We start from the raw sequence: 14,965 nt of genomic DNA, 5'->3' as shown, positions 1-14,965 counted from the left end.
CAATTCCTAGATATCAGAATAACCTTTAACTTCACGTGCTGGTCTTTTCGTCCTCGTGCTAAAAAGGAGTTGCTTGATTTTCAATCGGCGCACTCTAAAAATGTTAAGAGAGGCATAGCGACAATGTGCTTGCATTCCGCGCTAAGCAGATCTTGCGAACACATCATGGTCCACAGTTTCGATTATCAGGTGTCGCGTCTGCAATCAGCTCGGTTTCCGTCCTCAATCATAACTAGTGTTTCGGAGAGTTTGCTCAAGAAATTGAAAGGCATGCGAAAAAGGGCGGAACCTAATCAGCGTAAAAAAAAAGGCCGGAAATTATACCATATATTCATAAGGTCGCCCACAACCTGAAGAAGGTTGTGGGCAGACACGATGTTCCCGTGGTGTTTTCCGCCCCTAACAAGCTCTCGCGGCTATGCGCCCGTGTGTCTCAGAAAAACAACAAGGCCGCCTGTGACATACAGCATGTAAAATCGTATTGCCCATGCGTAGTTGGGGTGGTTTACGAAATACCCCTCAGCTGTGGTAGGACATACATCGGCCAGACTGGCCGATGTCTAAACACCCGATTAAAGGAACATGAAGCCTCCCTTAGCAATGTATCTGGTTTACACTTGCCTTCGCACTGCAAGTCATGCGCATGCGCGCCCCGGTTTTTCGAAACCAGGGTGCTTGGGAAAAGTCGAAACCAGGTGGCCAGAGAATTGTTGGAGGCTTTTTGCATGAATAAGAAGGGTGCCCAATGTGTTAGTGTGCCTTCCTTGAATTTATATCGCAACGATTTGCACTTTTTAGACAAGTCTTGATAACTCAAAGTAGGTTGTCATTCTGTTACGTGATTGTCAATGTGACTCGCGCATGTGCGTGAAGCTACCTGGAATGCAGTGTTTTTTACCAATAAAACAGTTGTTAGTTTGGCACCAGTCCTGTCATTTCTTGTCCTCGTTCCTTTGTGCCTCCAAATACTTTGTCAGACCATGCACCAACTAGCCCAAGAACGCGTTTTAGGTGATGGGGGCTGCCTGCCCCTCTCCCGCGGTGGGTACGCCTATGCCGGTGAATGCAAGACTGTCACCCGCTAAACAACTAAACTTTTCCATCAGTGTTCGTTTAACTCTAAAGACTCACTCATAATAGGTTCTTACCGCCGTCTCTCCTAGGCAGTGAATTATCCTGCAAGTCCGACCGTACTTTGACACTTGTAGCAGTTGCGTCAACGACCGTCGGTTACCCTCTTTCTCTCCTGCACTTAGTGACACAAATGTAATGCGGTCAGAATAGGAGATTTTCCTAATTCAGTCTGGCCACACTGATTTTTTTGCCGTCCGCCATTAGTAGGGCGTCATTTCAGGCAGTTGCATGGGCAGTGTCGGAGAGCCCACACTACAGCGTCTCGCTTACTGTTTTGGTGGTGATGTCGTGGTCCAAAAGTCTCGCAGTTATTCCGGAGACTCTTACGGAAGAAAAAGTGGAAGCCTACAGCGCCTCAAAAAGGTTAGCGAAGCACAACGATGAACGAAGTCACAAGTTTGCTGTGGGAAGCTACGTCCAAACCGCCTCGATCGTAACGTCTTCGTACACAGGGCTATCCCGAAAGCACTCAACGGAAAACTTTCGGCTCACGCGCTTCTCCAGATGGCTACGCTCTTGTGCTGCAATGTCGAGGCTGGCTCTGCTTTGTACAACGAACTTTTAGTGAGCTCCACTTCTTCGGCTTTTTCTTTACTTCCGACTCTAACGCACGGACACGCGCCGTCATTACGTCGAGTTGTTCGGTGAAGTCGGAAATCTTTAGCGAGCACGCACAACCACACACCACGCCATCGATGCTGCTCGTCACCGATGTAGGAGAGCAGATGTCTACGTCGCTCACATCCGCGGTAGTCGATCGCCCGCCTTCGGGAGGCACTGTAGCGCTGATGAGGTTAAGTGGCTCTCGATTTCTTGGCTTTTTTCTTGGTGGAGGCCTCGGAGCACTAAACGCGAAGATGCTGGGCACGGCGTCTTGCTTCAAGAAACGACGATTTCCGGCGACGTTTGGCAAGTAGTTTCCTTCAGTAAAATGCCTTGAACAAACTTTTGTGAACTTCGTCACGGTGAAGAAAGGGCCTTCGTCACGCTTAATAGCTATAATCCACCTTTTCCTCCAGTCCGTATCCTTCGGAAAAGAAAAAAAAACGAGACCTGCAAGAAAAGGTAGGCATCAGCCGCGCACCGATTGTAAACAAAGCCGCGGGCAAGCGCGCTTCTGCTTACCTTCGACCCATCCTCGTCTCGAAATCCTCTTTGCGTGCACTGCGGTACACAGCAATGGGCTGCCATTGCGCTGATCCCGTTCTATCGGAAACGGCAACTATTTGCGCAAACAGGATCGCACGCGAGCGTTCAATCTGAAGCGCGCGCGCGTGTACTCTGACTGCTCTGACGGCGCGCGACCTACTAATGGCGGCTGAGAAATGCTTCTCGTTGCTGCCGACAGGTGGCGCTGAATTAGGAAAATCTCCTATTGTATAACGCTATGGTCGTGTTCATTTACGTTGTGGGTAAATATTTTTACTCTGTGTTTTGCTGTGCGTGACATGCCGTACAATACATTTGACTTTATACATGTACGTGCGAGCTCGTTTTACTTGCCTGTACTCGTGTTCGAATATTTATGATTCGGGTGCCGTTTGAATACTCTGTGTTTTCACACCTGATGTTCTATACGGTGACATATGTAGTGCCATTTTCATTTTTTTCTTTTTTTGTATTCTGTGTATCGTTTCTAAGCGAGAAGTAGCCGGTGCCGCCATAAAGGCACCAACCTCTCCTATACACAATGAAAAAATAATAATAAATAAAAAATAAAAGAAATAAAAATATCCTATCGAACGTTCGTTAGGAACAAACTGCAACTGGTCTCCCCTCTTTGGAGTCCCTACCAGGATTCCCTAATTAGCTCTCTTGCGTCGGCGCAAAATTGTGCAGCCCGGTTTACTACATATAAATAATGTTATTTTTCTCATCTCGACATATTATCATTTAGTTGTACAACTTCCACATCTGTATATATCTTCATCAATGTGTGAAAGCTCGATATCGACTGGAATAAAGCGGTTCCTCATAATATGATAAATATCTCAGTTTCAGTCATGTTAAATCATGTCGTGGACTATTTGATCGGTTAGGTGGAAGATATCACAACTTATTCTGTTCCACACGCTATATTCAAAGTTTCCTTATCTACACGGCACACTGCTACTTCGGCCCTTTTAAAGTTCTCGTCGACTAGTAAATTCCAAAAGCATTCAATGCCTTCACGGTACAACGCTTGTAATAAAAAAAATCATTGCTTCCCACAATCATTGAAGAATGGAACAAGCTACACGAAGCGGCCGTTCTTGTGCGTGCTCTAGCTGTGTACAGAATCTTTAACATCCCTTTTTATTCCACCATTTATACGAATTAGCGTTTTAGTAAGCCTTTTTTTTTTGTAGACACGTATACGTTGTCAGGCAAGAATAATTATTGTAATACTGTGTTGTGTATTTATTGCACATGATTTTCCTTTACTGAATATCGCAGTGTCCGTTCAAATTTCCTACACATGCTATTGCTATAACAACTATCAATAATAGAATTCTTTGTTATCTTGTTGTACTCGCTTAGTATTTGTTTGTCTGAAGAACGGTTACCGATCTGTATAATGGTACATTTGTTAACACGAAAGTGTTTTATGCCGGGGTCCACCAAGATTTCAGTGACGTATTTCCGTCACGGAAGTGACGTCGAAAAAATTTACACGATCAGATGGCAAAGAAAAAAAGTTCCGTCAACGGGCATCGAACCCACGACCGCTCGGCCCGCAGCAACAGATGCCGGGCACGCTATCCACTGCGCCACGGTCACAGCCTCTAGGGGGTTTTACAAACGCGCCTTTTATATCTACCACTCTCCCGGTCAGCGGGGTGGTGTTGCCCTCTGGGAGCGGTAAAGTAATTCGTCATTACTGTGGCCTCCGCGATTAACACCTGCAACGCGTTACTCGTCCGTCCCATTCGGCGCGTTTTCAATAGAAGTTCAATTTTGACAAATGCCTTAACACGCCGCGAGGAGGCGATCTTAGCCCAAGCGTCGTAAAAGCGTCGGCCTCGCTCATAGCATCACGCTAATCCAAACCAAAAATAGCTCTGCGACGCGCGCTTGCCTCACCTAGCTGTTACACCGCGTTCCCCGCTCACGCGCTCGCCCCGAGTAAAATCGCGGCCGGGGGGCGGCACGAAGCGCTTTGCGTTTCCCTCTAGTCCGGCCGTGGTGTTCAATCACATTTTAACATGCCTCGGGATGGCGACCAAGTTCTGCGTCCAATATGCGATGCTCTTCTGGCTATCACACCTCGTTATCTGATTACGCTTTCACCGTTAGCTACCACAGATACCACAAGGTTTTTTGTAATCATTTAACGTGGACGTTAGTCATCGAGATGGAGATGTACCACCAATCATCAAAGTGGGTGCATACACGTTAAACGGTGCCATTAGCTGCTAGACATCAATATACACTGTGCAAACTCTCTTATATCAATGTACAGTAAACATTCAGTTACTTCTGTAAGGGCACGCTTTACTTTCGTGTTATTCCGATTCCTATGACGGAGGGATGAACCATCTTTTTCATGACATGTCATTTCCGTTATCTCTTGTGCCCCAACTTGATTATGATGATATCTCTGTCGCAGTTACTTATGCCGCTTCAATACCTTTTCGTAACCGTGTGGACACTGAGTCTTGCACTGCTGAGCGCTCATTCTTTTTTTTTTTATTGATTGATTCCCGGCCTAAGCGGCAGCATTCTCATAAGTCCAAGAACTCTCGTGTAAAGCCCTGAAAGTACGCTAAAGAACCCAGCTGGCCAAAATTCGCCAGCAGCCCTCTAATATGGCTTCCATCACAGCCTAATGGTGAACTTCTAGAAGCCCCACAATTAAATAAAGTTTCAATGCGAGCAGCTGCAATGGCTCAGTGGCTGCGGTAACCGGCTGCCGACCATGAAGACGCGGGTTTGGATCCTGGCCGCGGCGGTCGCGTTTAGATGAAGGCGAAATCCTATAGCGGCTCACGTGCTGCGCGATTTCAGTGCATGTTAAAGAACCCCGGGTGGTCGAAATGAAACGGAGCCCTCTGCCACGGCGTCTCTCCTAGCCCGAGTCGCTTCAGGACGTTAAAGCCCGCGACTTTAACCAAACCGTTGAATAGTCATAGGCGGTCGAAATTAGAGTTACTGTATATGCTACCTTTAGGTAGCAGAGTTGCGCATCTGTCTTCCAACGCCGCTAGCAACCATGCATTGCGGAGAAGCTGCCGCTTGGGCCACTTTTTTTATTTCTCGACGCCGCCGCTGCAGCGAACTGAATTAACACTAGCCATCGACAGCCAATGTTTATCGCCGGTCTTCGACACGCCAGACAGGTTAATCGGCGACACAGTAGGCATGTCGCCTGCAAAAACGAAGCGCGAACTCACCGCAAAACTGTGGTTGCTAGCCGGACCTATGCGCTACTCTGCTACCTAAAGGTAGCATATACAGTGACTCTAGTCGAAATCAATCTGGAGTGCCCCACTGCGGCGTGCCTCATAATCGCAACGGGGTTTTGGCCCGTAATACCTATAAATAAATAAATAAATAAATAAATAAATAAATAAATAAATAAATAAATAAATAAATAAATAAATAAATAAATAAATAAATAAATAAATAAATAAATCCATCACGTACTTTCCGCTCGCGCGCATACTACGCGCTGTAAAAGCAGCAGTCACGGTAGGCATGCAAAGTGCCAGAGGGCACGCAGAGCGAGCTTTGCTTGAGACTGGCTAAGTGGACTCGGCATGACGTCACTTTACCAACAATATCCAAGGCCGCATTTCACCACTGCCATCTTGCAAAAATCTCTCAGAAGAGTTTCTTGTCGCACAGACAGAAAACGAGGACACGCAGAAAGAGGGCACATCATTTCACGCAAACGCACACATACGCCGTTGTTTTTTCTTGCCCCACAAGAATGTACAGTCGTGAGCAATATGAGAGGGAACACTGAAATCACCTTTTAAAGGTCACGGCGGCTAAACGCAGTTGGCAAGCGCAGAAGTGTTAACGCTAAATGCTCATGCTATATTTTTGCAGTTTATTAAGTCGCATTGTTATCGGTATGTTGCAGGTAATTGTTGATTGAACACGAGTTCAGTGTTCCCTCTCGTGATATTGATGAAGCAGCGCACTATGGACACAATCACGCACACATAAAACTGACGCAAACACCTAACCGATGTTTGCGTGATTGTGTCCTTTGTGCGTCGCTTCATCAATATGATGGCTCACCAATCTAAGAGTCCATCAGTACTATTTAGGTTGCATCTCATATTGCTCACGACCGTACAACTCGGTTGAAAGATCTTTTTCACGCTGGCATTGGTGAAACGCGGCCAACGCTGCTAAAGAGAAAACTGAAACAGTTTTCGAGAAGAACGGGACGCAACAGAGAAGAGAACTCCCGAGCCGTATTTCTGGTTCGCGAAGCACCGAGGCGCAGTGGAATCTGCGCCGCCCATCACGTGACATCACCTCTGCTCGGTTCCTGGCACGAACTGTGTTGCGGAAGGCGAACACGAAAGGAAGAGCCGCCGTCTATTTCGGGAAGCGGACGACGACGAAGAACGCGCACACCGACGGCACGTTGACGTATCTACTACCCACGGCATGCATGGCGTTACCTTTTCCCGCGAAACGCCGCTCTTTTACACGGACCGCCCTTGACGTCGGGGACGGTATAGCGCCATGCAGACACGCTGTCTCCACCGAGCTTTCGCAACGCTGAACGCCGCGCATCGACTGCGTGCAGCAACGTGCATGCAACGCTGCACAACACCTTGTAGTGATGGCAAAATTACCCATGAAAAGTAATTAAATTACATTACTAATTTAGTAAAATTTTATAGTGTAATTATGTTACGTTAAAATTAGAGCCAGTCGAAAGTAATGAAATTAATATTACTTTTGAAATGTAACGAAATCACTTTGAAATGTACATAGAGATTTACGTTCACATTTACAGAAGTTCCGATCATTCGCGCACTGACTCATGTACACCCGTGAGCAAAAGTATACGGACCATTGTATACATTTGCCGTCTGCTGTCGAGAGCATTTCCCTGACAAATTCCGTCGCAGTAATGCTCTCGACAGCTACTCCGGCAAAGCAATGCTCTCCACAGCAGACGGCTCGCGACTAGACGGCGTAGAAAGCTATTTAGGTTCGCGGTCTGTATACTTTTGATCACGGGTGTACACTGTATTTATGACACATATACATTTAAACGTTACTAAACTGCTCGAAAAGACGAGGACACAAGTAAGAAGACACAAGTAAGAAACAGAACACCACGAGCGCAGTATGTTTCTTTTTCGTGTCATCGTCTTTTCGCGCAGTTTAATAACGTTTAAAAGCTATGAACCAAATAGCCCGCCAGAACGTCTTACATATATCCGAGAGATCTGTGTTCAACCTGCCGCTCTTCAAGTTTGACAAGTGGATTAAGTTGTCTTTTTTTTTCCCTTTTCCTGGTCAATTTTTATGCCATAGCCTACACGCTATATTTCGGTCAGAAGTAATGGGGAAGCAGTGAGTAATTTTCTCGAAATGAATCGCTTGAAGTAATTTTTTCATTGATATGATGTAAAAAGAGGTGTTGGCGCACATATAAGGCGCGACTACACCTTTGCTCTTGAGTGGATCGCGCGTACAACGCAAAAAATAAACACACACGCACTTACATATCAAACAATACAATCATAACACAAAAGAAAATGTCCGAAAGGAAATTTATAATGTCTCTGGTCATCATGATTACATTACGAAATCACGAATCATTTATTAAGTAGGATTCATATTAGGAAAGATTGGCACCGCGAATGCTTAGTAGGTGTCTGATATTTTTATATGCTCAATAAATATTTTAAACGCCATAAGTACACCAGGATATGTTATGTGTTTGTTCTGCTTAAAACTTTTTTTTTATTTGCTCGGGCGCAGGAGAAAGGAAACGTGTGTTTTCAAAACTTCCTTCTTTCGTGCGGGTGGTCGCGTAAATGCAAACAACCCCTTCGTCACTTGCCATGCGAAAAGAACAGGATGGAACGACTTCCCTATAGACACTGCCAGATTAAAAGCACGCATTCGGTGATGCCGTCTGCGCACAGTGAACCTGCGGCGTCGTGGCTTCCACAACGATGAAAACGATTACAGATCCATACTATAAGAGGAACGCGAACAGTAGATGAAGACACAGAATTACAATCATCGCATGCATAGAGCAGACAAAAAGATTAGAGCCATTTCCACGCCTGTCACATCTGAGTAAGCAGCGGACCTGGAAAGCAAGGGACGCCACCTGGCGAACGCAGATTTATTCTTCTTCCTTTATCTCTTTCTCCCTCCTCATCTTCGCCCTGCTAACCCTCACACCACTTCCCTTTCCCAACCCTTGCTATGCTATGCCTTTACCTGTCACCTCCTCCTTTCCCTTCGTCTTTCCCTCCTCCTCACCCTTAGATCAATCCTTCTCACCCTCACTTCCCCTTCCCACCTTCTTGCTATACTATACTACGCATGGCTATGCTATAGGAGCTGCTGGGCACATACCCGCTTTCTGTGGTGCATACCCGCCAAGTTTTATGTCTACGACACTGGCCTTACCCCGAGCTTAACCAGCCCCGCTGTTAAAACAAGACACAAGCACTCTGTGTCTTCACAACACAACCCGCTTTTTTTAGGGGCGAAGCTCCTTAGGGTGTGGGTCTTTCCCTCCTCTGTAGTAGTAGTAGTAGTAGCAGTAGTAGTAGTAGTAGTAGTAGTAGTAGTAGTATGTATGTAGCCAGCTCTAGTTTAATGAATTGCTCACTAGATGAGCAATTCACTAGATATCATAATTTACAAGGCAATCTCGTAGTGTTCCTTGATTTACACTAAAAGACATACTTTGCGGGCGATATACTCTAGTGAGCTTTCAACTTTTCGTCTTAATGTACATGATAAAGAAACTATTTCTACGAAAAACGCAAAGCACACCTTGAGCAAGATGTTTGGTTTTGGGACCCTTTATGTGCAGTAAACGCCGTGCATTGTTCGAAAGCGGTGGTAATGAAGGGACCACGTAAACCAACAGTACAATAAAGGTTTGATGTTTATTATGTACACGGTATATCACACTTTTTATATGATGCACTGGGCGAATTTCACGGAAGAGTTTCACGGTTTACCGATGGTTCCCTCCGGAGCTTCGCTCCACTCATCATTCACCCCGTGGATATGCTGTGAATTTTTTCCTGCTGTATGTGTTCGCCTACGGTTGGCGCTCCGCGTATATAATGGATCCATACCAGTCGCCCAGTTTTCTGCCTCGATGGTTATAGACGTCGGGTAGGCGAGGTTCACGCGGATCGCCGGGCGCTTTGTCGGCTGTGCAGCCGTGAACTTGAGCGAGTGCTCGTTCACGCAAAGCATATGTCGAAGCGGCGGGTTTAAACGTATATCCACCGCGGTGGTCTATAGTAGTTATGATGCTCGACTGCTGACCCGAAGGTCGCGGGATCGAATCCCGGCCGCGGCGGCCGCATTTCGATGGAGGCAGAAAACTAAAGGTCCGTGTACTTAGATTTAGGTGCACTTTAAAGAGCTCCAGGTGGTTGAAAATTTCCGAAGCCCTCCACTACGGGGCCCCTCATAATTATATCGTAGTTCTGGGACGTAAAACCCAAGGACATATTATTATATATTATTAAATGTATAAAATAGGATTATCAGTAAGGACGTGATGAGAAGAGGGGGAGGGAGAAAGGCGACGGAGAGAGAGAGAGAGATGAACCAGTGGAAATCTCCAGTTAGCTCGCTTGTACTTGGGAAAGGAGGTACGAAAGAGTGTTCCGCAATATTTGTGAAAATAATTACATTCTGTATGCCCAGTCACAATGTGTCGTTCAGTGTGGGCGGTTGTGGACTGTGCTATTTACTGGATAAGCAGAGAAGGTGTAGACGCCCTAAAGCCCCTTTTGGCAAAGAACGCCTTTCTATAGCATCGGAAGTAACGTTCCCTTCTCTTGTGTGCCTTGTCAGTTTTGTGCGCTGCGATGTTTAAATCTATTTTCTGCACAGGTTCATTCAGTTAGTCACAGGCTGCATAGCTGTAGGTGGCAGTAGAAATTACTGGCCGACACGCCCGCATGTTTCGAAATCCGGAGCGATGCTCGAATTTAACGACAAGTCCAGCAGAGAAGGCCACGGAACAGTCTGAGAGACGGTCGAACTGCTAGCGTCAAGAAATCACCAGCACACTGAGCTCGGACCTTATAGTCAAGAGGTCCAAACATACTTCAATGAGCCCCTGATTCCAAAGAAAGGATGATCCTCGGAAATACTGGAAAGAGCATGAAGCTGCACTTTATCCAGGTATCGCCCAAACTGCGTTGCGATACTTTCCATCTCTGCTGCTGAGGTGCCCAATGTTTTCAACTGCAGAAAACAATGTAACATCGCGGCGAGAGAGCCTGAAGCCAGGTCATGTAGAACAGCTTGGGTCTCTGCACGACCATTCGTAGTCTTTCGGTAGAAGTCAATCACCGCGTTATGTGCTCGAGAACACGAAGACATTTCATTTCTTTGTTCTTTCTTCCAATTTTCAATAAAATCTTTTGTATTCGATATTCGATTCGATATTCGTTATTCTTGGCCACTATTCGGCACTATTCGATTCGAATTCGATTCGAGATGAAATTTCACTATTCCCACACCCCTAATTTATACTCGGATACTATTCTAAATTCGGTATTTTGTAGTTTGAAAAAGTTTGAAACTACGCATTTAGAAAGGTCCGAAATCTTGCTACATTTTGTCTTGAAGTCATTCAGGCGCCCATCTGCGTGTGCCTTCATTAGTGGGTATACAGTATATCTTCACAGAAAAGGGAAACGTGTCAAAGCGAGTTCTGGGGAAAGAAAAATAATGTGCGCACGAAGCAGACTACGATACAAAGTGTTCATATCGCAAGGAGCCTGACATATTCGTGGTGCTTGACTCATCATGACGTAAAGCGGATTAGCAGACAGCGTGAGCGCCGCAGCGCTGTCGTCAATACTCGAAATGTCGCGAAAAAAAATCAGATCGCTCGATCTAGTGACAAAGAATATGAGAAAGGTACAGGCAGTTTACGTATACGTATGCATTACCATTTAAGAAAATACGATAGCTTATTTTTGGCACGAGTTGGCTTCATTGATTCCAGTGAACATGTGAGTACTTCGGTGCGTGAGTCATGTTATAGATTGTCATTTCCCCGAGATTCCTGAGCGTGCTTTCCCGGGTATTTATTTCCAAGGCAAAATTATTTATCAATAATAATAATAATAATAATAATAATAATAATAATAATAATAATAATAATAATAATAATAATAATAATAATAATAATCAATCAAACGTTTATTTTACGTGCCCAGGAACAACCGTAAGGTCTTTGTACTGGCGCACGAAAAAAAAAAGGCAAAGATTCATAATAAAATATCAGGGATAAAAAAACGTTATAAAATCGCACATATATGCGCAGGCAGAAAAAACATGGTTGATCCCTCCGTCATAGGAATGAGAATAACACGAAAGTAAAACGTGCCCTTATAGAAGTAACTGAATGTTTGTACATTGATATAAGAGAGTTTGCACAATGTATATTGATGTCTGGAAGCTATAGCACCGTTTAACGTGGATGCACGCACTTTGATGCTTGGTGGTACATCTCCATGCCGACGACTAACGTCCATGTTCAATGATTAAACAAACCCTTGTGGTAGCTGTAGTAGTTAACGGTGAAATCGTAATCAGGGAACGAGTTGTGATAGCCAGAAGAGCGTCGCATATTGGACGCAGAACTTGGTCGCCATCCTGCGGCAGGTTAAAATGTGATTGAATGCTGAGGCCGCACTACAGAAAGAAACGCAAAGCGCGTCGTGCCGCGCCGGTAGCCCGGCCGCAATTTTTCTCGGGGCGAGCGCGTAGGCGGGGAACGCGGTGTTACAGCCAGATGTGGCAGAGCTATTTTTGGTTTGATTAGCGTGATGCTCTGAGCGAGGCTGACGCTTTTACGACGCTTGCGTTAAGGTCGCCACCTCGCGGTGTGTTAAGGCATTGACAAAATTGCACTTCTATGGAAAACGCGCCGAATGGGACGAACGTGTAACGCGTTGCAGGTACTAATCGCGGAGGCCACAGTAATGATGAATTACTTTACATTTTCGCTCCCAGAGGGAAACAGCACCCCGCCGACCGGGAGAGTGGTAGATATAAAAGGCGCGTTTGTGAGGACTCCAGAGTCTGTGACCGTGGCGCAGTGGATCGCGCGCCCGGCATCTGTTGTTGCGGACCGAGCGGTTGTGGGTTAATTCTATGCTTGCTGACGGAACTTTTTTTCTTTGCCATCTGATCGTGTACATTTTTTCGACGTCATTTCCGTGACGGAAATACGCCACTGAAGTTTTGGTGGACCCCAGCATAAAACACTTTCGTGTTAAAAAAAAATGTCAACAGTGTACGAGGCTATGTAAGTACAGTGCAAAGCTCGGAGCAGAACAACGACTGGGAGCTGTGAAAAACATCGAGCTCTAAAAAGTAAGCATTGTAAAGACGTTGTATCCTGCCAATGGTCGAATGTTCACAGAGGCAGGCGGTTACATGAAAAGGTCTATTCTCTCTGGTAAGCTTACGTGGAATTCGGAAATCAACACAGTTGAGCAGTACAGGGCAGGATATGATACCATGCACAAGCTTGTAAAGAAATAACAGATCAGCGCGATTTCGTCGGCAGCAAAGTGATGGCAGTGATAATAATCCAGTAGCGTTAGAACGAGATCCAGAGTCATTTCTAGCTAAACGATGGTTGTAAATGCTTAGGATTTTTTTCTGGACTCGCTCAATGGCGTTGCTGCTGGAATTAGGAATGCCATTCCATATCACAGATGCATACTCAAGTTGAGGAAGACATAGCGCAGTGTACAATTTTCGGAAGGGCATAGGAGAACGGAATTCTCCAGGCATTCTGCAAACACAGCCTAGGGTGCGAATACCCCGCAAAGCAACACGCTCAGCGTGAGCAGAAAAATGTAAGGTGCTATCAAAAAGAACATCTAGATCATTGATCTCACATACCTTACACAACGACACAGAATTGACAGAATATAAAAATGGCACACTAGATGTTTTTCGAGTGAAACTCATTACCTTGGTTTTTGAAATATTTAGGGAGAGGTTATTGCTCCTGCACCATTCAGAAAAAGAACACAAATCAGATTGCAGCAAGCGACAATCGATAACTGAATGAATTTCCTTAAATATCTTTAAGTCATCGGCATACAAAAGAAAAGAAGAATTCCGAATGACAAAAGAAACATCATTAACATAAATTAAAAAGAGGAGTGGGCCCAGTACCGACCCTTGAGGAACCCCACTAGTAGCTTTGTACAAAGAGGACGTTTGGCCATTAACGGCAACATAACATGATCTATCAAGAAGATAGCTATGGAGGAGATTCACAATTGAAGAATCAACATCAAAGTGTGCAAGTTTATCCACAAGCAGCGAACGGCTGACAACGTCAAAAGCTTTGCTAAGGTCACAGTAAATAGTGTCAACCTGTCCTCTCTGCGAAATAGGCGTGGAGACTTGCATCATGAAACTGGCAAGATTAGTGACAGTTGAGCGGCCTGCGAGAAACCCATGCTGATTCATAATCAATGATTTTTTTACACCAAAAGACAATATTTTGTGAAGAGCAAGCTCAAAGATTTTGGATGCGGCACAAAGAAGGGAAATAGGGCGGTAGTTCGAGACGTCACTTTTACAGCCAGACTTAAATACTGGGAAAACACGAGCAGTTTTCCACATGCTAGGAAAAGTTGAAGCATGCAGACACTTATTAAATATGGTAGTCAATACCGGTACAAGTATACTGCCATAGGCTTTTAGTATGGCAGAGGGGATGCCATCTGGGCCAGCTGAAAAGGATGGTTTCAAGCGCTTAATGCATTCTGAAATGGAATCTTCATCCAGCGACACAACATCAGCTGTGCAAACTGCCTTAACCTGTCGACCGTTACTAGCTACAGAGGCTGGAGACTTACAAACAGATGAGAAATGCATGGCAAAACAGTCCGCAACGGCTTGAACTTTTACTCCATTTGGGTCCAGTATCCTGAAGGACTCGCCACTTTTGCTCGACTGTTTGCGCACACACTTCCAAAGCTCAGCTGGCCTGTCAGACGCGCTTTTTTCTGAAGATGAAATATATAGACTGTGATCCCGTTTATAAAGGCGTTTACAAAGAGTACGAAAACGACCGAATTCTTCCTTCAAATGAGTTGATTGAGAACGTTTATACTTCCTGTGTGCACGATCTTTATGTTTCAGTGCACTTATAAGTTCTGATGAGAACCAGGAGGGATATTTACAATGATGAGGTGTATACTGGGGAATGAACTTGCGCATGCTGGTCAAGATAAGCTCCGTAAACTGATCGACTTGATCATCAACATTGGGTTTGTCAGTTACCAGTGACCAATCTGTGGTGGACAAGTCATAGTACAAGCCAACGTAGTCACCTCGATGGAAGGCAAATCTGGGCGTTTTGTCGATTTTTCTGGGAAAGCTTGGTTTTTCTGGTGAAATACACAGTGTTAGTTTGAGTGGTGGGTGAAATTTGTCAGGACGAACAAGAGAGATGTGAGAGAGTGATACATCCAGGCCCGTAGCCAGGGGGGGGGGGGGCGCCCCCCCCCCCGAAATTTTGGTGAAGCATGTGTTTTTACCAAAAATAAATAATAAAAATAGGTGTTTTTCTCAAAAAGTCAAGGTTTTCAGCAAGTGGGCCCCCCCCCGAAAAAAATTC

General features: G+C 45.2%; 1 long non-coding RNA gene across 1 annotated transcript in view; it reads left to right on the top strand.

Moving 5' to 3' along the window:
- Positions 1-6,440: 6,440 nt before the first annotated feature.
- The window catches only part of LOC119401283 (uncharacterized), an 80,197-nt gene continuing 71,672 nt past the window's right edge, over positions 6,441-14,965 (top strand). The window contains exon 1 of the long non-coding RNA XR_007417307.1: positions 6,441-6,723. This is a non-coding gene — a long non-coding RNA (uncharacterized LOC119401283). The remainder of the gene's footprint in view (positions 6,724-14,965) is intronic.

Source organism: Rhipicephalus sanguineus, chromosome 8 (genome assembly GCF_013339695.2).
Source record: "Rhipicephalus sanguineus isolate Rsan-2018 chromosome 8, BIME_Rsan_1.4, whole genome shotgun sequence".
Classification (NCBI taxonomy): Eukaryota; Metazoa; Arthropoda; class Arachnida; order Ixodida; family Ixodidae; genus Rhipicephalus; species Rhipicephalus sanguineus.
The sequence above is the reverse complement of the archived record's forward strand: the minus strand, read 5'-3'. Positions and strand labels throughout refer to the sequence as shown.